The sequence below is a fragment of the Schistocerca gregaria genome, chromosome 3, assembly GCF_023897955.1.
Source record: "Schistocerca gregaria isolate iqSchGreg1 chromosome 3, iqSchGreg1.2, whole genome shotgun sequence".
Taxonomy (NCBI): Eukaryota; Metazoa; Arthropoda; class Insecta; order Orthoptera; family Acrididae; genus Schistocerca; species Schistocerca gregaria.
The window spans coordinates 259,501,574-259,524,847 of record NC_064922.1 but is presented as its reverse complement, the minus strand read 5'-3'; the positions used below and the strand labels follow the sequence as shown (position 1 = coordinate 259,524,847).

General features: G+C 40.6%; 1 long non-coding RNA gene across 1 annotated transcript; it reads left to right on the top strand.

Annotated features, from left to right (window-relative positions):
• The first annotated feature begins 4,190 nt into the window (after positions 1–4,190).
• LOC126356160 (uncharacterized) lies at positions 4,191–22,095 on the top strand. The gene is made up of 3 exons (XR_007565598.1): positions 4,191–4,420; positions 5,981–6,173; positions 21,348–22,095. It is a non-coding gene; the product is annotated as an uncharacterized LOC126356160 (long non-coding RNA).
• Positions 22,096–23,274: the final 1,179 nt, after the last annotated feature.

Sequence of the window (23,274 nt, the reverse complement as noted above, 5' to 3'; positions counted from 1 at the left end):
AAGAACGAGGAACAAAGTCACCCTGGGCACACTGCGTCTTGTGCAGATCTATGTAGAGTGTGTTCCTTCCAGGAACATAGATCGAGTTGTGGGGTATACTAAGGTAGCCACAAAGCTTCAGTTGTCACCTCAAAACATAAAGTTACGTAATTAATTTTATTGTTTGTTTGCAGGCACATCCACACTCTTTTTAAGGAGTCATTCGTAGTACTTAATCCTCTTTGTTTTATGTCGGAAGTGATGCCTCAACACGCTAAATGCGGTGAAGGTTAATGTGTAAAGACTTAAATACAGAATGACACGAAGTACGTTTAACACCTGTCAGTAGCGTAAGCAGCAACGCTGTTTTCTTTCCGGCTAGCAGTAATTTTTTGCAAAATGTTCGCAGACTTAAAACCGTATTTTAGAGAGAGCGATGAAACTTGGTTACGGCTTTCTGGCTATGTGAATAGTCAAACTAATTGCTATTGGTCCACCGCAAACTCTCACACTGTGCACTAAATTCCTCTTCAAAATTAAAAAAAAAATCGGGTTTTGGTGGACGGTTTCTGGGAGAGGAATTGTCGGCCCGATGTTGCTTGAAACCACAGTCAGTGCAGGTGTTTATCATCTCATTTTCTAGAACTTCAGCTCTCAGTAAAAAGGAGTACTGCGTTTTTCAGCAAGGTGAAGCTACATGCTACACGTCTCGTCATTCGGTTTCTCTTACAGAGGAAGACTTCACAGAAGATAGCCAAGTAAGTAAACGCTTGTTCAAAAATGGTTCAAATGGCTCTGAGCACTATGGGACTCAACTGCTGTGGTCATTAGTCCCCTAGAACTTAGAACTACTTAAACCTAACTAACCTAAGGACATCACACACATCCATGCCCGAGGCAGGATTCGAACCTGCGACCGTAGCAGTCGCACGGTTCCGGACTGCGCGCCTAGAACCGCGAGACCACCGCGGCCAGTCAGTAAAGGTTTGTGGCGTCCTCGTTCGCTGGTTTGTCTGCTTGTGATTATTATCCAGGAGGATATCTGAAAGAAAATAACCCTTAATCGGTAGACTAACTGAAGCAAAACATACGCTAGTGTATTGAAAAAATGTTTCAAATGGCTCTGAGCACTATGGACTTAACATCTGAGGTCATCAGTCCCCTAGAACTTAGAACTACTTAAACCTAAATAATCTAAGGACACCACAGACATCCATGCCCGACGCAGGATTCGAACCTGCGACCGTAGCGGTCGCGCGGTTCCAGACTGAACCGCCTAGAACCGCTCGGCCACAGTGGCCGGCTTTTCTTGCACCTTCGTTGACATTCTATTCACATTTTCTAGAATCTGTTGCTGGTGTATTGAAACATACGATGTTACAGTCGTGCATAAAGTGATTTGAAGCGTGATTTCACGAGCACAAAAGTGCGCAGTGGTGCAGGGAGATGTTTTTCAACATATCCCCTCTTCTTAAATTGTTGCAACTGACGAAATATTAAAAGTATTTTCTGATTTTAAATAAAATGTTTTCTGTGACTGAATGTGCCCATTATTTTAGACAGACTACAGTATGTAAATCAGAGATCAGTAACTCCACAGCGTTTCGATGATTCAGAAAGCGTTGCGGTCAGCTTACACGTAGTCAGGCGCGCCTAGTCAGCAGCACGTCACTGCCCGTGATACTCAGCCGTTCGCCACAGTGCGACAGTGAGTTACTTGCGATAGCACACTCCAAGGCCAGTTCTGATGACAAGTGTACCACAGGGCGGCGTAGCACGATAGAACCAGCTGAATGTGATCATACACTCTAAGACAGGAGGAAACGACGAACCACAAAGGAATTATCACGAGGGAACAGAAATCAATAGAAATTATGTGCATTCACAGACAAACAACCGATTTAATTTTCAGAAAAAATTGGACCACTTATTCAAGAGAAAGAGCTTCACAACTTGAGCAAGTCGGTAATGCGTTGGTTCACCTATGGCCCTTATGCAAGCGCTTATTCGGTTTACCATTGATTGATAGAGCTGTTGGAAGTCATCCTGTAGGGTATGGCAAGTACGAAGACAAGCAGTAGGGACTCCCGCCGTGTCCAGGGTGGCTTGGCACCAAGGGCAACGAAACTGAGCGTAGAGTATCGTCGACGCACCACTGCGCTGTAATGGTGCCTCGGATGACAACCAGAGGGGTTCTGCTATGAATATAAATGACAGCCAATACCATAACCCCTTGTTATCGGGCCGTACGGCGGGCGACAGTCCGGCTGGCATCTTATCGCTCAGCTAGAAGCGGGACCCATCACTGAAGACAATTCTACTCCACTCATGAGATTGCTGACTGAAAACGTGTCTGGAAGCGCCCTGGACAGCGATGGAATGCCGACTTCACTGTCGCCCGATGTACGGCGCGACAACAAGGGATGATGGTTCGGAGTGTCATCTCTTGCAATAACAGGACCCCTTTGCTTTTATTCCGCGACACCTTTACAGCACTGCGGTACGTCCAACACACGAGTAGCTTTAGAAAAGTCTGTGCAAAAATAAAAACTACTTACGTGTTTGGGGTAAACCTTTCTTATTTTTCGACATAGTCTCCTTTTAGACTTATACACTTCGCCCAACGCTGTTCTAATTTGTTGATCCCTTCCGAATAGTAGGAATTGTCCGAGTCTGCAAAATAGCTGTTAGTTGCTGCAATCACCTACTCGTTTGAAAAACTCTTTGTCCCACCAGCTATTTCTTCAAATTGGGGAACGAACAGTAGTGCGAGGGAGCGGGGATGTGAAACGAGTTGGAATCCTATTTCCACAAATTTTGCGACCACAACTGCTGAGGTGTGTGCTGGTGCATTGTCGTGATGGAAAAGGACTTTTTTGCGGTCCAATCGCCGGCGTTTTTCTTGCAGCTCGGTTTTCAAATGGTCGAATAACGATGAATAATATGCATCTGTAATAGTTTTACACTATTCCAGATATCGGTTAGGATTATCCCTTTCGAATCCCAAAAGACAGTCGCCATAACATTTCCTGCCGAAGAAATGGTCTTCGCCTTATTTGGTGCGGATTCTCCCTTGGTAACCCATTGTTTAGATTGTTATTTGGTCTCAGGAGTATAGTAATGTATCCATGTTTTATCCACAGTGACGAAACGACGCTTAAAGTCCTGCCGAATCTACCTGAATAGCTGCAAACCATCCTTGCAAAACTTCACACGATTCCGTTTTTGGTCAAGCGTGAGTAGCTGTGGAACCCATCTTACGGACAGCTTTCTCATGTCCAAATGTTTATGCAAAATATTATGTACCCGTTCCTTCGAGATTCCCACAGCACTAGCAATCTCACGCAGCTTAACTCTTCTGTCATTCATCACCATATCATGGATTTTATCAATGATTTCTGGAGTCGTAACCTCCACAGGGCGTCCAGAACTTTCAGCATCATTTGTGCCCATATGGCCACTCCGACACTTTTGGAACCACTTATAAACTATTCTAATCGAAGGTGCAGAGTCACCGTAATGTTTATCAAGCTTCTTTTTAGTCTCCTGAGGCGTTTTGTCTTTCTTAAAATACTATTTAATCACCACACGAAATTCTTTTTCGTCCATTTTTTGACAATCACTCGACTTCCTTGATTCACACGAGTGCCAAACACAAATAAATAGACCAATATGGCTGAAACTTGGTGTGAGTTCTTTCCAAAGATGCTACTAACTAAACATGACCTCGATACGCGCCGGTGGTGCCATCTCTAGGACTTTGCAAGGACTCTTCAAACGCCCCTCGTATTCTACGCCCCGTTTTGTTGTCTTACATAGCAAGCCATCTTGGGCTTATGTTTCAGTAAGATAATGCCTGTCCGAGCAAGGCGAGGGCTTTTACTAATTGTCTTTGTGCTTGCCAAACCATATGTTGGCCATTAAGGTCGCCGGCTATCTACCCAACTGAGAACGTTAGGAGGATTATGGACAGGACTCTCCAACCAGTTCGGGATTTGGACGAATTAACTCCCCAATTGGACAGAGTTTGGCACGATATTTCCCATGAGGACTGCCAAAAACTTGTAAAGTAGGCTGCTTCTGTGTTGGCAGCGCTGTGTAGCGCTTTGCATTGTATCTATGACTGCGTTTTCTTTGTAAGAGACTCTGTGGCTGGTCGGACTCGTTGTTGGAAGTTAATCGCCGCTACTGTTGGGCAGTTGGAAGTTAGTCGCCAGCAGTGATGGAAGTACTGTTGGGCAGTTGGAGGTGAACAACCAGCAGTGATGGATGTTAGATGTGAGAAGTTAGCATTGATGGAGGGTAGCTGAAGTGTTAGCGTAGGCTAACGATCTGGAAATATCCGACTTGGAGATTGAATATTATTCATGATTATATACCTTTGTACTAGATGTCAACGACGATTTATATTCGTGTTTGAACTGGATGTCACATTATTAAGGTAAAAAGTACATTATTTGGTTTGCAACAAAATCTTTCCTTTGCGAACCACATGTCTATTAGTAGTTAGTAGCTTTAGTAGTTAGAATCTTTTATTTAGCTGGAAGTATTGACGCTCGCTGTATTGCACTAGTTCGCGTGATGAAGATTTTTGTGAGGTAAGTGCTTAATGAAATGTATAGGTTATTGTTAGGATTTCTTTTTAGTCAGGGCCATTCTTTTAAGTGCTGAATGAAATGTATAAGTTATTCCTAGGATTTCTTTTTAGTCAGGGCTATTTTTTTGAATTAATTATTTGAAGTCAGGTTATCTTTTTTTGAGCAGTCACATTGCGTAGCGCATGGATACTTTGAGTCTCAGTCATTCTGCAATTTAAGTACAGCCATACTCACTTAATTAAAGAGGTTTCAAACTCTAGCAATCAGTGCCGTGCCGGATAGCTGCCTGCTTAAGAGCCAAAATAGGACAAATGCGTTACTCTCTTGCTCAGTTTGTGAAGCTCTTTCTCTTCAATAAATCTCCAATTCTTCTGAAATTATAATAATTTGTTTGGCCGTTGGTTCAGTATACTGATTCCCTTTTCATCGGATAATTTCTTGGTGTGCGTCGGTTTTCTTTCTTTTTGTTTTAAAATGTGTTTTTGAACCATTCGGTCGACTTGAAAACACACCGAGAGGCTTGAAAAGGCCATCGTACGTTCTGATCATGAAGTAATACTCCCCTGATTTGTTTTCTCCGTATTGGCTCAAATGACTCGAAGCACTATGGGACTTAACATCTGAGGTCATCAGTCCCATTGATTTTAACTACTTAAACCTAACTAACCTAACGACATCACACACATCCATGCCCGAGGCAGGATTCGAACATGCGACCGTAACAGCAGCGCGGTTCCGAACTGAAGCGCCTAGAACCGCTCGGCCACAACGGCCGGCTCCTCCATATTCCAGATGCTTAAATCAATATTTTATCATATCATTACGAGTGTGCTGATAATTATTTATATACGTACTAAAGTGGGCTGTATCTAACGGTTGAGAAAACGGAAGATGGTAAAGCCAGGACTGTCCTCAACACAAAAGTTGACTTGAACGTCATAGAGCCTAGCTCGACGTTGGTATATCCTTTTCTTCCTCCGACCTTAGAATTGACTTACCCACTCTGTTACAGGACCACTTACAGCTCAATGTGGGCTGCGACCCTCTCTTCATCTCGGCAAATATCACATCGTCAAATGAATGCCAAAGATTAAAGAGAGAAAACTGATAGAAAACAATGTAAGGATCGACTGGAAAGTTTTAGTCTGACACTTAATCACTGCGCCGCCGTCACACACAGGAGAAAGTTGTTTTCGTGTTCTCATCGTCTACGATTGTCGCTAATTCTTCTAGCTCCGACAGTAGGGGACTTATACTCACCTGACATTGTAATATATATCCATCAAATGAAATTGATGTCTTTCAGTTTAGTTTCGCTGTTTCTGTGATTATTATACTTTTTAGATTACCTTACATTTTGCTAAATATCACACATGTATATTTGCTCTTCACTCAATTTTCAGCTGTCGCAGTGAAAGAGGAAAAAGCACACAAGTACAAGTTGAAGGACGCTGTCGTTGAAGAGCTTAGACGAACATGTTGGTTTGTGCGACTGATGCGTGTACACCAATTTATGACTAATACAATATTAGGGGAAAACCAAGAAAAGTGACCACTCTAAGAAAAACCTTCTTTTTCTCTGACATCATGTCATAGGTAAGGACATGAAATATGTTTGTGTAAACTGAAATTATAAAACAATTCTATTATTATTCAAATGCTCTTTTGGCAGTAGAAAAGTGATCTTCATTGAAAATCTGCAAAATGGTCACTTTGCTCTGGAGGTGAGGCAAAGTGGCCAGAGACAGTGAACACGAAAAATAAGTCTCATATGGAGTGGGATCTCGTTTCCTTAGGCGTGTGTTTGGATGTCTATTCCTAAACTGTATCACCCAAACTTTTCTCGTCATCTTTTTCTCTTTGTTGAATGGATGTCTTATATTATAAAAGCTGAAATGCCATTACATTTTTGTTAATGTAAAAAATATGACTAACGAGTTGTTCTTCTTGTTCTTGGTTTAATACACATTTGAAGTTCCCAAAAATCTTTTGTCTTCAGTATCACCACCTTTTTTTTCTCAGGAACTTTTCCGGCACTGAATTGTTTTGCTGCTGTAGCAAACGGAATCTTTTCTTTTGTTACAGCATCCAATGCCTGTTGCATAGCTTGGGAATTCCATGATTATTGCAGAGATTTTCTTGTATAGCAGTTGTTAATACATAATGTCTCAGTATATTTATGTTATTGTATACATGATAAATACATTACAAAATATATGTTTCGCCAAAGTAGCCAGTATTACCGATTGGACGCCATTACGATAAATGTTGTCTGAACACGAAATTACTCACCCTAGACGCTTCATAAACTTGTGGTTTCGAACGCTAAAGTAGAACGTTTTACCAGTACTGTAGTAATTAACTGTGACAATGCATATTTTTTTATAAATCATGATGAATTTGTCACTTGCCTTACGTTAGACGTAGAGAAAACACAAAATATTTCACTGGGAAGATGCGTGTGCAATTATCGCCACGAAACTCACTGACGAAACCAAAAGAGTCTCTTCGAACGAGTTTAAATGTTCGCCACTAGGCTGCAGCAATCTCCAAAACAGTAACACGATGTGCCCTCTTTACCAGCACTGGCCACTACAGCTGACCTTACCCTAGATCTGCACCCTTATAATTTCCAGAGAATAGCAATTATCTACGTATAAAGAAAATAAAAGCTTATTTGCAAAAAAGATACTTTTCATGCTGCTAACAGTGATTCTTAATCTTCGCGTCTGGATAATCAGGTAGTTTATAAAGGTAATGTTTAATAAAATATCTTTTTCTTTTATATTTGTAACGTTTCCCTATTTCTTGTCTCACGTCTGTAGACAGCTTAATAAAGTCCTTTCTCTAGTATACAAGTTCCTATACTGGACCCTAGACAAGGATGCCAAGTCGCAACGTCAATGATTTTTTTTGTCTAATATTGTAGGTCTTCAGAAAGTTGTCTTTATTATCCTTCACAGACAGCATTAAGGATCATATGTACAAGGATTAAAGTATAAAAAGATGTGTAAAGACTTCTCTAGGATGCATGGTTACCTATTTCACATAATAGTCTCACTGGTCGACACATACCTTACGTATTTTAGAATCAATACTTAAATAGTATTTGCAGCATTATCCAAGGAAATAGTTTCATAGTACGATAACAAGCTGTGAATGGACAACAGTTAACAATATGCATAGAACGCCGAGCATCACGTCTATCTCCGGATAAATCTGTTCAGAGAAGTGAAAAAAATGACAAAAAGAAGACGTGTAGATATTTTTTTTAGATTTTCACCTTATATACATTTTAGGTACTGCAGTCACAGTATAGTAACATTTTTGCACTTGTCAGGTACCGTTTATAGTGTACTAAAACTATTATGTATTTCCACATCGTACCATATACAAATCACGTGCTATAGTATAGGTTGAGCACAAAGTCTTGCCCTGATTACAACAATTTATTACAGTAACCGTTTGAGATAATAATTTACATTTAATACCGTTAATAGGTTAGTGCTACTGGTTATTTTTAAAGGCCACTTACGTTAGTAAACCTCACCGTGTGCTCCCTTGGTAGCTGGGAGAATGTCGAAGCGGTATTCCAGTTCCCGCCAGGTGTTTCGTAACATGTGTTCTGTCACAGTACCCACAGCAGATTGTATCCTAGCCTTCATCCCGCGTCCGGCCATACTGATTTAGGTTTTCCGTGATTTCTCTAAATCGCTCCAGGTAAATGCCAGGATGGTTCCTTTGAAAGGCCACGGCCGACTTCCTTTCCCATCCTTCCCTAATCCGATAAGACCGATTACCTCAAAACAAAAAAAAAAAAAAAAAAAAAAAAGGCTCTGAGCACTGTGGGACTTAACACCTGAAGTTATCAGTCCCCTAGACTTAGAACTACTTAAACCTAAGGACATCACACATCCATGCCCGAGGCAGGATTCGAACCTGCGAGCGTAACGGTCGCGACCGATGACCTCGATGTCTGGTCTCCTTCCCCAAAAAACCCAACCCCTAATCCCTAGCCTTTAGTTCGTCGACGTCAGCAGCAGGTGTGACGAAGACTGTGTCCCTGATATAGCCCGATAAAAAAAGTCAAGGGTCGCAATGTCAGGAGAGCGAGGTGGCCAGGGTGTTGGACCGTTCCTTCCAATCCACTGATCCGGAAATGTTTCATCCAGGAAATCACGCACTATCAAAACCCAGAGAGGGAGGAGGGGGGTGGGGTGCTCCATCTTTCTGGAAAAGAATCCGTGATTGATATTCTTCTAACTGTGGGGCAATGAACTGCTGCAAAACGTCCAAGTAAACGTTAGCGGTAATGGATTTTTCCGCGAAGAAAAATTGTCCAAAAACCTTGTTTTGAATGAGGCCGCACCAAACATTCACGTTTTCGCTGTCTTGCTGTAACTGTACAGTAGCATGTGGAGACCCGGAACCCCATATACGGACATTATGCCTATTTACCATTTCACTGACATGAAAGGTAGGTTCATCGGTAGCGCTATCAATCATGTTGAAAATCTCAGTTGTAAATTCAGCACGTGCCAGCAAATCATTTGGTTACAAGGCCTGCACGATTTACATTTTGTAAGCATGCGACCTAAGCCTTTCATGAAGAATCTTCACCACACTTGCTTGCGGTTTTTGAAGTTCACGTGATGCTTGACGAGTTGATTTAGACGGACTCCGTTGAAACGATTAACGAACACGGTCAACAGTTGCATCACTCACACGAATCCTGCCGCTTCGAGGACGATCTTCAACGCTGCTTGTTTCGTTTAACTTTGCATACCATCGCTTTATTAATTTAACGTCAGGAGGGCTGCGTCCATAAGAAGCCCGAAATTTACGCTGAACACTGATGGGAGATTTTGTTTCGTGAAACCAAAACACACATTGCGCTTTTTCCTGCTTCGACGCTATTTCGCCAGCAACTAACGCGACCTAACAGAGAGCGTCGGTGTTGTGGAGCACTAGCGCCATCTATTTGTCACAACAACTAGTAACACTAACCTATGTAACGGCATCAAATGTAGCTTATTAAGTCAAACGGTTATTCTGTTATAAATTTTTATAATCAGGGCAAGACTTTGTGCTCACCCTATATTAAGACCTGGTGTTCCGAAGTAAGTGTTACATAAGCTGCATACTTCAGTAAATAAATACAACAAAGCAGTTAATATAAAATATAATTCTTAAGTCTACTATCAAGTAGAGGCTATTAAAGAAATGTGATAATGTTGTTATTTGACGGTTGATAGCTAATAAGTTGTTTGTAGTAACATTGCTCATTGCAGTTAATTCCTTGATTCAACATCAGTCTTTCCATTTACGTATGTCTTCCTTTGCAATAAACTTGGCTGTGATGTGACGTGCATTCTGAGTTGAAATTTCAAAACACTGGTATAAAGCAAACGCGGTGAGTATGTTTCAAGAGCTCCTATAAAGATTTCATTTTGCTTCTCTTATATCGTTTCCAGTGGACGAGCATGTGAATTATGTGAAAGTTCGTTACGGGTAATCACATTTGCAGAAAATAGTGTCCGATCCGCCAATTTTACACAACTGGTTGTGGAAGAAATGGGAGCAATCATTTTCGTCAGTTTAGTGGATTTTGCAAACCAAATAGCGGTCATCGTGGTATGACGGTATTTAGTCGCATTTACCTCTTGACTCTCAATCTTTGATTAACATTCCATTATCTCGACCACAAGAATGTTACTCGTTCTATGATCAGGAGATAATCAGCGCTGGGGATTTTTATGCTCAACTGCTTTCCGCTCCTAATTACATCTTCCGCTAATTACACTGATATTGCTTTGTGTTTAATACCGATATCAGATTTCAGTCAGATGAATTCTGCGTTCTGACATTTTTCCTTCACTCGTTAATACTGAACTGTTACCTTCAGAACGTTTTTACATGTCTCTTATTTTTCAATTTTTGTAGAAAATTGATTTCCTAAGATTTTGTGAATCGTTGAATGTTAGAGCTTCCAGAATTTGGAAAAAGTTGTTATAGTTACGACCTCTACGAGTGCCAATGTTTCGACTAGTACTGAATCGTCTCATGGCAGTTGTAACATTCATTCTCTCATACTTAATAAACAGAACACAGTATTATTTCTCAGTTTTTTATCTGTTCGTGTAAATTTGTATCTAATCGGCTAACTTTTTCTTCTTGATATGCTGTGTCCGTGAGCACTTCTCATATTCTCTTGTTGCACTGGAGCAGTCTGTGTGTTGTTGCCGTTTTCGGCCCAAAGAGTGGTTCGATGGAACTCTCCATGGCTGATATGTACCGTGCAGGTCTCTTCATTTCTTTGTAACTATGGCAGCCTACGTACATTGGCACTCGCTTGCTGTGGTCAAGCTTTTGTCTCCCTGAATAATACCAAGTTCCCCCTCTTCCCTCCATTCCCAAGTTGGGTGTCCCTTTATGCACCACGATATGTCCAATCGCCCTATCTTTCTTTTACTCAAGCAGCCCCATACCTTTCTTCCTTTTACCTGTCTTTTATCTGTTCAGTACGTTATTTATTTTTGTTAATTATTCAGCGTGGTACAAAACTGCAGACTAATGTGACGCATGTAAAACATTAAAATAATACGTAAAGTAAACATACTAAGATATTTACAACCTAATATAGAATTATAGCATGTGAACAATTGGAGACGAAATTAATTTCACAGTATCGTCAACGCTCTATTTGTAGCGCACCTTATCCTGAAATAGACTTTGGGGAGGCCTTTATGAAATCGTTGAAGTGCCATTGAAATCTTCTCGGACATTCACGAATAATATGGTCTACCGTTAGCTCTGTAGCGCTACAGTCACATACATTAATAAAAGATGCTTTGCAATTTGTATGCTTGACTCTGTTGTATTGGCGGCTGCATGCTTGGTGATACGGCAGGATCAATCTGATTCGCCAGAACTTGTCCGGCAAACAGTGTACAGTTAGATTTCCAGTGCTCTTCTAAATCGCAATGAGAAGGTTGCTGGAGACTGTTTAGAACCCACAAAGGCTTTCTAGATATTCGCTAGATATGTGGAAAGTAAGAAAGAAGTTTCAAACTTCCTGGCAGATTAAAACTGTGTGACGGACAGAGACTCGAACTCCGGACCTTTGCCTTTCGCGGGCAAGTGCTCTACCGATTGAGCTACCAAACCACGACTCACGCCCCGTCCTCACAGCTTTACTTCTGCCAGTGTCTCGTCTCCTACCTTCCAAACGTCACAGAAGCTCTTCTTGCCCGCGAAAGGCAAAGGTCCCGAGTTCGAGACTCGGCCCGGTACACAGTTTCAATCTGCTAGGAAGTTTCATACAACCGCACAACTCCGCTGCAGATTGAAAATTTCATTCAAGAAAGAATTTTGTTAAGTACAGAGTCATAGGAACTGATCCGTTGTATATCTAACTCCATTCTCGCTCTATAGGCTGTTGTTGTCTGAGCTCTGGTGGTGCTGTGTTAGACAAGACATGAAGCCAAGGAGCTAGTGCTGATTTTAGCGTGCCAGGGACTGTTTTCATTGCGTCGTTTAACTGAACATCATTGTTGCTGAAATGACTGGTTCTGTCATAGAGAGTCCATATAGGCTCTGTAGTTCTAGCCCACACAAGAGCACAGTATTCGACAACAGGAAACACAATCCATTGTGTTGCTTTATGGAAAGCCTTATGTAAATTCGGCTTGTTTCATTCTGCTTTCTAATAATATTGTTTCTATTTTTACTTTCTTGTTTGAATATTTCAATATGTTCCTAAATGTCAGAAAGTGATCAAGTATTGCGCCTTAGTATTTAGGATGTGGGGTTTTGATTTAACTTTACACCACAGACAATGCACTCCTGCCAAACAGCTGCTAAAACAGAGCCTCTAAAAGTCTACTCAGATGGAGGCAGAACTACACTAATGGCCATTGAAATTGCTACACCAAGAAAAAGTGCAGATGATAAACGGGTATTCATTGGAGAAATATATTATGCTAGAACTGACATGTGATTACATTTTCACGGAATTTGGGTGCATAGATCCTGAGAAATCAATACCCAGAACAACCACCTCTGGCCATAACAACGGCCTTGATAACCCTGTGCATTGAATCAAACAGAGCTTGGATGGTGTGTACAGGTACAGCTGCCCATGCAGCTTCAACTTGATACCACAGTTCATCAAGAGTAGTGACTGGCGTATTGTGACGAGCCAGTTGCTCATCCACCAATGACTAGACGTTTTCAATTGGTGAGAGATCTGGAGAATGTGCTGGCCAGGGCAGCAGACGAACATTTTCTGTATCCAGAAAGGCCCGTACAGGATCTGCAACATGCAGTCGTGCATTATCCTGCTGAAATGTAGGGTTTCGCAGGGATCGAATGAAGGGTAGAGCCACGGGTCGTAACACATCTGAAATGTAACGTCCACTGTTCAATGTGCCACCAATGCGAACAAGAGGTGACCGAGGCGTGTAACCAATGGCACGCCATACCATCACGCCGGGTGATACGCCAGTATGGCGATGACGAATACACGCTTCCAATGTGCGTTCGCCGCGATGTCGCCAAACACGGATGCGACCATGATGATGCTGTAAACAGAACCTGGATTCATACGAAAAAATGACGTTTTGCCATTCGTGCACCCAGGTTCGTCGTTGAGTACAACATCGCAGGCGCTCCTGTCTGTGATGCAGCGTCAAGGGTAACCGCAGCCATGATAGTGCATTCTGCTGCATACGTCGTCGAACTGTTCGTGCAGATGGTTGTTGTCTTGCAAACGTTCCCACCTGTTGACTGAGTGATCGAAACGTGGCTGCACGATCTGTTACAGCCATGCGGATAAGATGCCTGTCATCTCGACTGCTAGTGATACGAGGCCGTTGGGATCCAGCACGGCGTTCCGTATTACCCTCCTGAACCCACCGATTCCATATTCTGCTAACATTGGATTTCGACCAACGCGAGCAGCTATGTCGCGATACGATAAACCAAAATCGGGATAGGCTACAATCCGACCTTTATCAAAGTCGAAAACGTGATGGTACGCATTTCTCCTCCTTATACGAGGCATCACAACAACGTTTCACCAGGCAACGTCGGTCAACTGCTGTTTGTGTATGAGAAATCGGTTGGAAACTTTCCTCATGTCAGCACGTTGCAGGTGTCTCCACCTGCGCCAACCTTGTGGGAATGCTCTGAAAAGCTAATCATTTTCATATCACAGCATCTTCTTCCTGTCGGTTAAATTTCGCGTCAGTAGCGCGTCATCTTCGTGGTGCAGCAATTTTAATGGCCAGTAGTGTACATATTGCGTATCTCCCTGCCAGAGGAAACTACAGAAACACAGAAATTATAAAATATCTTCTCAGAACGATAAAACTAAAGATGTAGGTCCCAAATCCGTGTCCCGCAGCGAGACCTTGAAGGAATAAGCAAAATTCAATAGTACCTATAAATTAAATATTCAATCTGACCACCTAATTTTGAGCATTCTGTTGTAGCACTAAAGCTCCTTTTCTCTTCCTCTGAGCACTGTTTATCGTGAACGTTTCGTTTTCATATGGGCTACACTACAGACAAATATTTTTAGGAAAGACATCCTAAGATTTAAATTCATATTAGTCTAAATAGCAAAATAGTTCTCTTTTTCAGAAAAGAGTTTCATGCTAGTGCCAACTCGCATTTTTATTCATGTTTACTTCTACTATCATCAGTTATTTTGATCCCAAACACCAAAACTCTTCTGATGCGTTTGGTGTTTCATTTCCTAATCTAATTCCTTCAGCATCACCTGATTTAAATGGATTTCATTCCTTTGCCCTTCTTCAACTCTGTCAATGTTCGTCTTGTTATCTCTTTCCAGGACACTATCCGTTCCGTCCAAATAGCCTTCTAAGCCACTTTCCGTTTCTGACTGAAGTCAATATAATCCGTAAAACTTAAAATTTTTATTTCTTCTTTCTAAACTACAATTATTCGATTGTGTGATGTTTCTGTAGTGCTTGAGGTGGTGGTAAGTTTCTATCGGACCAAACTGCTGAGGTCATCGATCCCTAGGCTTACACACTACTTAATCTAACTGAAACTAACTTTAACTAACTTACGCTAAGGACAATACACACACACACACACTCCCGAGAGAGGTCTCGAACCATCTACGCCACGGGGAGAGCCGAGCACCCTTAGCCCGAGACCGCGAGGTTACCCCAAGCGGCTATAGTACTTTAGTTGGCCCAGAGATAATCATAAAGGAACATAACACGAGTGTTGTTAACTTTTGTTGTATCCTATTAGCTGTTCTCTTCGCATGTATCTGAAGATTTCCATTTGCGAGAGCACACGCACTTTGTCAATAGAGGATGGTTAGTATCCGCAGCTTTTTAAGAACAAATGGTGGGTTAGCGTTTTACTGCGAATCCGTAGTCGCATTTCTGTAGTCTCCTGATGATTTGTCCTCATATAAGTGACTCACTGCTGTTCAGTAGCGTATAAAGTGAGTGGAATATACGCCACGTCGCTTTCCACATGGGGCAGTATCGCCAAGGTCATCATACCGCCGCTCGTCAACAAGTCCATTTCTATCGACGCCTGATGGTCGTTACGCCTGCTGCCGAAGCCTATTCCCGTTGACAGCTAAGCTGGACCTCAGCGAGGTGTAGCTACGACAGCAACCGCCAACGTTCTCTTAATAAAATAAAACTTTGAACAATATTAGTGTTTATCAGTATTAATGTCAATGAAAAGAAAACAAAAAAACCCACTGGGGAAATTAAGGTTAAACTTCTATCTAATAAATTGAAACGAAAATCACAAAAACAAATAAAATATAATACAGACATACTTACTTTGGCGAAAGTATCGATTCAAAAATATGCTAAAGATGGAATTGGCCGGAATCATCTAAATAAGTTAACAATGTTGCACAGGAAACATACGGCTCACTCAAAAATTAAAAATTAAAATAAAAAAATGGTGCAATGAAATAGATGAAGCAGATGTAACGGAGAGGGATAAAATTGAAAAAAGTGGAAATGTTCAAGAGAAATTCAACACTGTGGTTCAATGTAAACATCAAAGAAAGCAAACAGCAAAAATAATTAGTGGAATTAAAAGACATTCTGAGAAGAGGAACGTTACAAAAATTCAGAAACATCTTTAAAAACTGATACCCGTAGCTTTTGTCAGACTTTTAAGAGCAAACTGAATGACTTCAAAACCCCAAGTGTGTGTTTCATAAATGAAAACGGCAGACTTGGCTTAACTGAGACCGAAACTTGCGAAATACTGGAAAAATATTTTGTTCGGTTTCTTTGTTGGGTAAAACCAAACCTTAAGCCGTAATTCTCAAATGTTCACGAAAACCTAGGAGGAAATTTACCTCCGACCATCAAAGAAATTCAAGAAGTAATGAAAACCATAAACCAATAAAGCTAGTGGAGAAGGCTCAATTAACGTAAAAATTTTGAAATAGTTTCTACCAAAAATAAAAATGAGCCAAAATTAATCTTTGAGGACATATGGAAAACAGAAATAATCTTGGAGATTGGTGGGTAGCTTTGATACATCCACTACATAAGTAAACTAATAAATAAGATGTTAACAGCTACAGAGTAATTTCTTTACTACCAGTTGCACATAAAATATTTTTCAAGATTTTGCCAAACAGAAAAGAAAAAAGCTGGATAGCCATTTAGGTGAATATCAACGTGGTTTTAGGAACGGTAGATCATATTCTGAACAAATATTTAATCTGAAATGAATCATTCATCACCGATTACTGAGTTCAAATGATATTGTAGTAGTATTCGTTGATCTCAAAAAGGCTATTTATTCAGTTGACAGACAAACAACTATAGATAAAACAGTCTGAGAACTTGGTGCAAAATCTAAATTTGTAAATTTAATTCGTGAAACCCAGGCGCACTACCCAAAGTGAAATTTATGGGAGAATTATCTCAGCCCTTCGAAACAAACAGGTGTACGACAGAGATTATGGCCTACCCTCAGTTCTTTGTAATTGTGCGATAGGAAAAAACAGTGACATTTAGAATGAGTAATTCAATGAATATAAGTATTCACCAATAAGGCTGGAAAGAGGAAACCAAAGTGTCGGACTACACTGTCTCGCATTTGAAGATGACTTTGCTATATTTTCTGATAATGTGGCATCTGCTGTAACACAAATTAATCATTCACAATGAATATCCAGTGGGTCCGGCTTAAAAATTTGTGCAGAGAAAAATTGAATATTTTAAAAACAATAAAAATGCACCGAAATTTCTGAAAACAATTATTGGCCAAATTGAAAAGATGGGGAATGTAATCCAACAAAATGGTTTGGAAAAAGCAAAAATAACACATTACAGCACACTAGTTAAGCCGGACTATCTACACGCAAGCCAATGTCTAGCATTAAACTAGAATTTAGATATATTGGGACCACCAGAAAGGCGAAAGATTAAGAACATATTAGACCCATGAAACACTATGGAAGGTTGGAAATAATATAGTAATGATGACATTTATCGAAACATAGAAACATGTTAGAAGTAACAAAGAAAAAGGCTAGTATTTTTTGGACATTTATGTCGAATGCAAGATAGTAGATTAACCAAAAAAATCTTCAAATATTTGTGAGATAAGAATTCAATAACAATTTGGGTCCATGAAGTAAAAGAAGATTCCTTATTGGACCATCCAAGAAAGAAAAAAATTGGAGAATATCTATACGTACTTACACCGTCCACATAATGCAGCAGTTTTTACCAAAATCATTCCTTTGAGCATTTCTCTTTCTTGTGGATAGAAATTCACAAGAAAAAGAAACGCGAACAGAACAATAGGAACAGGAACACGTCTAGACATAAATTTCCCAGACACAGAGATTTACACCTTTATTAAGCCTGACATTAAACAGTTTTAGCAAGACGACTACAACTTACCTAATTATTTATTGTGCAGCAGTTTAAGGCAAACTCTCATTAAAATCCTAGTTCCATAAAACGAGCTATAACGGAGAACGCATTTCAAGATCAGTGAGGAGACTATACCATAAGTAATAATTTTCCAACTGTTCTGAGTCAGATTATTTATTTTATGAGTATATGTTCCATAAATCCATAATTGAAATAAATTACAAGCAATCAGAATATCTGATACCTGAACAGGAAGTTTTTACATCATGCTTTGACAGTTTAATTCATGGGTATAATAGTTTCGTTGTAAAATAAATCGTGAATTAAGAAAGATATTTTTATGCAGTTAGGTGTAATTTAATGTAGATCAGTGAGCTGGAGTGACTATTCCATGAGGCCAAACCGTGACGCAATACATCACAGCCGCCATGATGGGTTGAGCCAAATTACAAATCGTTCTACTAAAGAGGAGAAATGGAATTACTGTTTACTGATACTACGTGGCACCATCTAGGTTTAGCCTGTAGTTCAGGGAACGAAGGCTCGAACGTGGCAAGCGCAATCAGTGCTAACACCCAGAATATCCCTAGCCAATATGGCGTGTCCGCCAAACACCGTATCGGGTTTGTATGCAAAAACGCCGTCGAGTAGTCTCTACAGTTTAGTACTGAGCTTGCTGTATGGAATGGTCTTACCATACGCCCGGGATTATCCCAGACACTTTTGCTTTTTTGTCCTGTCTGGGGTAATGTCTGGGGTTGCAAAAATGCTGGGGTTTGATAATATTATGACTGGCGATGTCTTTTTTTTTTAATTTTGTTCCTATATGTTCGACATTTCGTTTTTAAACATTGTCTTGCGGCCGTGTCTCTCTCAGCATAGTGAGCACGTAGATGGGGAGACGTGGCTATCAGTTCCGCCACAATTTTTCACTTGTTTGTTGTCATTTGGCAACATAACAGGGAAAGTATGCTTATGTTGTTTTAGTGTGTTGTTGCGTTTATGATTAAGCGTGCAAAATGCTGATAGGTTCTGTTGAGCGACAACAGGCAAGTAGGAGTACGTATTGTACTTGCCACCTGTCAAGAGTCGTATCTAGACGTATCAGGGGTCCAATATCACTCCAGCCGCACACGCCCCACACCATTACAGTCCCCACCAGCTTCAACAGTCCTTTGTTGACATGCAGTGCCCGTGGATTCATGAGGTGTCTCCATACCCGCACACGTCCATCTGACCGATACAACTTGAAACAAGACTCGTCCAACCAGGCAACATGATTCCAGTCATCAACAGTCCAATGTCGGTGTTGACGGCCCAGGCGAGGCGTAAAGCTTTGTGTCGTGCAGTCATCAAGGGTGCACAAGTGGGCCTTTGGCACTGAAAGCCCATATCGATGATGCCTCGTTGAAGGATTCGCACGCTGACACTTGTCGATGGCCCAGCATTGAAATCTGCAGCAGTTTGCGGAAGGGTTGCACTTCTGTCACGCTGAACGATTCTCTTCAGTCGTCGTTGGTCCCGTTCTTGCAGGATCTTTTTCCGCCAGCAGCGATGTCGGATATTTGATGTTTTACCGGATTCCTGATATTCACAGTACGCTCGTTAAATGGTAGCATTGGACAATCCCCACTTCGTCACTACCTCGGAGATACTGTGTCCCATCGCTCGTGCGCCGACTACAACACCACGTTGAAACTCACTTAAATCTTGATAACCTGTCATTGTAGCAACAATAACCGATTGTTGTTAGAACAACTGCGCCAGACACTTGTTGTCTTATATAGGAGTTGCCGAGCGCAGAGCCGTATTTTGCCTGTTTACATATTTCTGTATGTGAATATGCATGCCTGTTTCAGTTTATTTGGCGCTTCAGTATAATTTTGTATTATAGATTTTATGTGAATTGATGTACGAAAATGTTTGTTTTGTATTTGTTTCATGATTCACGATCGAGTTCGGTAAGGCGTTCCAGTGCTGTTCTGACGACTCGGCAACGGGTGTAGCGAACAGTACTGAAGTCAAACAGACTTCCTGGAGGATATTGTCGAGGCTGAATTTTAATTTTAAAAAGTCTTGCTAATGAATATAATGATGGATTCCATTCACTTTGTATCTGATGACCGACTGTGAACATTAAAAATCGTATTCTATCAGATATGTATATACTGCTGATCGATTTTCCGTAATAAGTGCTCAGAAAATATGTTAAGATATTTCAGTTGGGAGAAATGCTTAAAACGATAATCTTCAATTTCGTTACTTTCTAACGGAAGGAACATTATCCAAGCAACTTCAAATGGAGATTCTTATAGCTCGGAATAAGTAAATGGATGTTTCAACTGAAGTTTAAATGATGGTAAATGTTTTCATGCATTGTATAGGATCGAAACTATTGCAATATGTCTGAGAGTTAATAGGGCAAAGATTTTGACTGATTAATTTTCGCTTCCTTATTCAGGCATGTACTGTACTTAGCTTTGATGAAGATTTACGAACTGTTGGTGCTCGTTTAACCAGCACCAATAGTGATTTGGTAGTTAAATGTGCAGGCTTTCAAAAACATTAATGGTGGCTCTCAACTACGTACCCTCAGCCTCAGAGTTTAAATATTGACCGTTTTGGCTGGTTTCGTTGTCTAGGGGGTAGGATACGTACTGCTGAGTCTACAGTATACAATGTGAATATACACATGAATCGAATGGTCTAAGGTTCCTATACTCGGCAATTGCGAATTTTGGATGTAGCATAGAAATTTATAAATGGAAGCTTGCAATTAAATAAAATCTGCAGGTCCTATTTTAACGACTTTAAATGATGAGTACGATAGCAGAAGTACTTTTACGAATGCCGTTTATTTCTGCAAGACACTTATTAGTGTCGACGGTCCAGCAATTAAATAAAATATAAGTTGAGTAAAAGGGAAACAATAGATTCCCACTTCAAGTAATTAGTTATGAACAACGACATAGCTCGCGCGATATTCACTTCTAAATACATACTACTTCACTGCAGAAGCCACGGAAATCTCATAAGTGCACAAGTCGGCACTACGAAATATTTCTGTCTCCCGCGCAAACTTCTCAACACCCTCCCATATTCCATGCGACCCTCTGTCGCGCCTTCCAATCCAGCACTCCTCTGTCTCGTGCGACCCCGTGCTCCTCCCCGACTTCCATCCAGTCTCTCCATTGACTTCAGTAGTCGCCTACCATAGTACTGAGCTCTGTGATTGGCTTGAGCGCTCCCGCCATGTCTCCAAAGCAACGTACACTCACAAACATATTGAAACACATGTGAAATACTGGATTTACATTTAAATAACTTGAAATTAAATAAATATTTCTACGGCTCGACCATAAACACGCTCTAACACGAATTATTAAATGCATAAACAAATTAAATAAACATATATCAAAGGAATAGCAACAAAAGGTGGGCCACTAGCCTAATGTCTCTATGCTTTCTAAAACATAATAAATATTTGACCAATTTCTTCATGAATAGTATATATCGAATATAAACAAAGACATAGACGAATAAATATGTTTATAAGCATGCTGCTACCGTTTTTTCGTGTAACTGTGGAGTACTTATAGCCACTTTGATCTCCAATGGCTCATGTACTATTCAAGTTACATGCCTGTAATTCAAACCAGTTTAGGTTTACACTAATAGCTTTCTAAAGACACGTCGATCGACAAGATCGGATGAACCATTTAAATTTTGTAAATTCGTTGGTGGGTGTGACTTGTACAATTTACAGTCGGATACTAAACTTTAAACTAATAATGATATTGAAAATCTGATTACACCATCAGAATGTCGTGCAAATAATGGTAATGTACATGTTTCTTTTCAGGGTATCATGATTCGTCCGGCTATTATTAATTTCTACATGAACTGTGAAATGTCTGCCGTTGTGGTTTCACAAAGTCTGCCATCTTTGGCACTCCCGGCATACTAATCTCCTTCATCGACTCAAAGCACAGTCCTCGACACAGCGTCAACTTGGAATTCCCAGCCATGCAGTCAGCTTGGACCACGCGCTGGGGCTACCCTCCCTTGCTCCAGCTAATGTTCGGCATAAAGCGGTTGCTGACGAGCCCCGACTTGCCGGGCGGCCCGTGTGCCCACGCCAACTACGAAATTAGAATATTTTCAGGGCGCCACAACTCGCCCGTTACCTCACGAATGGAAATCAACGAACTATATTACGAGAGCTGCGAATTCAGTGCGTGTGGACTAGCTCACGTGAACTTCAAAGACCTGTTAACGTCAATTACGGTTGTTAAAGAACTTATACGATTCAATTGTGACTGTTACACACTTACTGGTGTCTTACAACCCCATTGCAACGAACATCGGAGCGACATTTTGCCACGACTTATTTCTGTTCTTGGTAAGAGTGTTATCTCTCACAGTGATTCATATCTGACGTTAACATTCACATTTAAACTTTAATAACGAAGTGCAGCTAATGCTGTGTCTTGAATGTAGTTATTCAAACTCTCATGTACTTAAGACTTATCGTTAAATAAATTCATTATAAAAGTATATGAAAGAGGACAGTGACATTAGAGATTATCGGGAGGGTTGAACATGGATGTATGGAGTCTTTATTTGTTTCACAATGTTGCAAGTTTTCACCAACGTAATTCAATACATTTTACATTCAAATTACCGATGTGTCTATTCCTTGTTACCGAAAAGGGCCTGCTACTAAAGAATCGCATTTAAATAGAAGAAAATTTCACTTATATGAATACTCGCATTGTTGCGGGTTCGTCTGAGTTCTGGCTATGCTACGATTTGCACCTGCTACGTGATAACATGCGGTCACATCATCAACTATGCGACAAATAAAAGTCTTTATCCATTAATCAGTTCGTCGCAGGTAGCTTGTAGTTGACTTCAGGAGAAGAGGGACAGTGTAGTGTGAAGTAACTCGTCTACACCCTTTATATCATTTTATCTCTATTGGTTTTTTGTCTCATCGTTTAAGGATGAACAAAAAAAATCGTGATTTTAATATTAATCTGGATCAGGAATACAAAATTTTCAAACTGTATAATGAAAATAACAATGAACTTGTTCACTACGCACTATTTACTGAAGAAATTTGTCTTGCATATAAAAAGAAGGTTGTATTAAAGACCAAGTGAATACAGCTAAAGATAGGATGCTATCAATGCTATTGCTTCACCAAACATAAGAGTTTTTTTAAGTCAAAGATGGGAATTGCGATCCGAAGTGTGCTGGGAAAGAGGCTAAATTTTCATACCTCACTGCTAGACAGTACCCTGTTTCAAAACATCGGACTGAACAACTAAACTGATTAAAAAGTCTCATCTGCTAGAACCACAACCGAGGAAATTATTGTTAACGTTATTTCTCAAAAAATGGCTCTGAGCACTATGGGACTTAACTTCTGAGGTCATCAGTCCCATAGAACTTAGAACTACTTAAACCTAACTAACCTAAGGACATCACACACACCCATGCCCGAGGCAGGATTCGAACCTGCGACCGTAGCGGTCGCGCGCTTTCAGACTGTAGCGCCTAGAACCGCTCGGCCACACCGGCCGGCGTTATTTCTCAATTTGTATCTGATAATGCGTTGTGTTGTATCGAAAAAAGTATGTAGCAGTAACGATTGATAGCTCAAACAGAAGTGAAGTAAAACTTGTTCAGATTGTTGTAAGATATTAAGCGTCTGGAGGAGGGAATTGAAGTTAAAGTTTTAAATTTCGATGAAGTGTCAGCTGAAACTGGTCAAGTTTTGACTC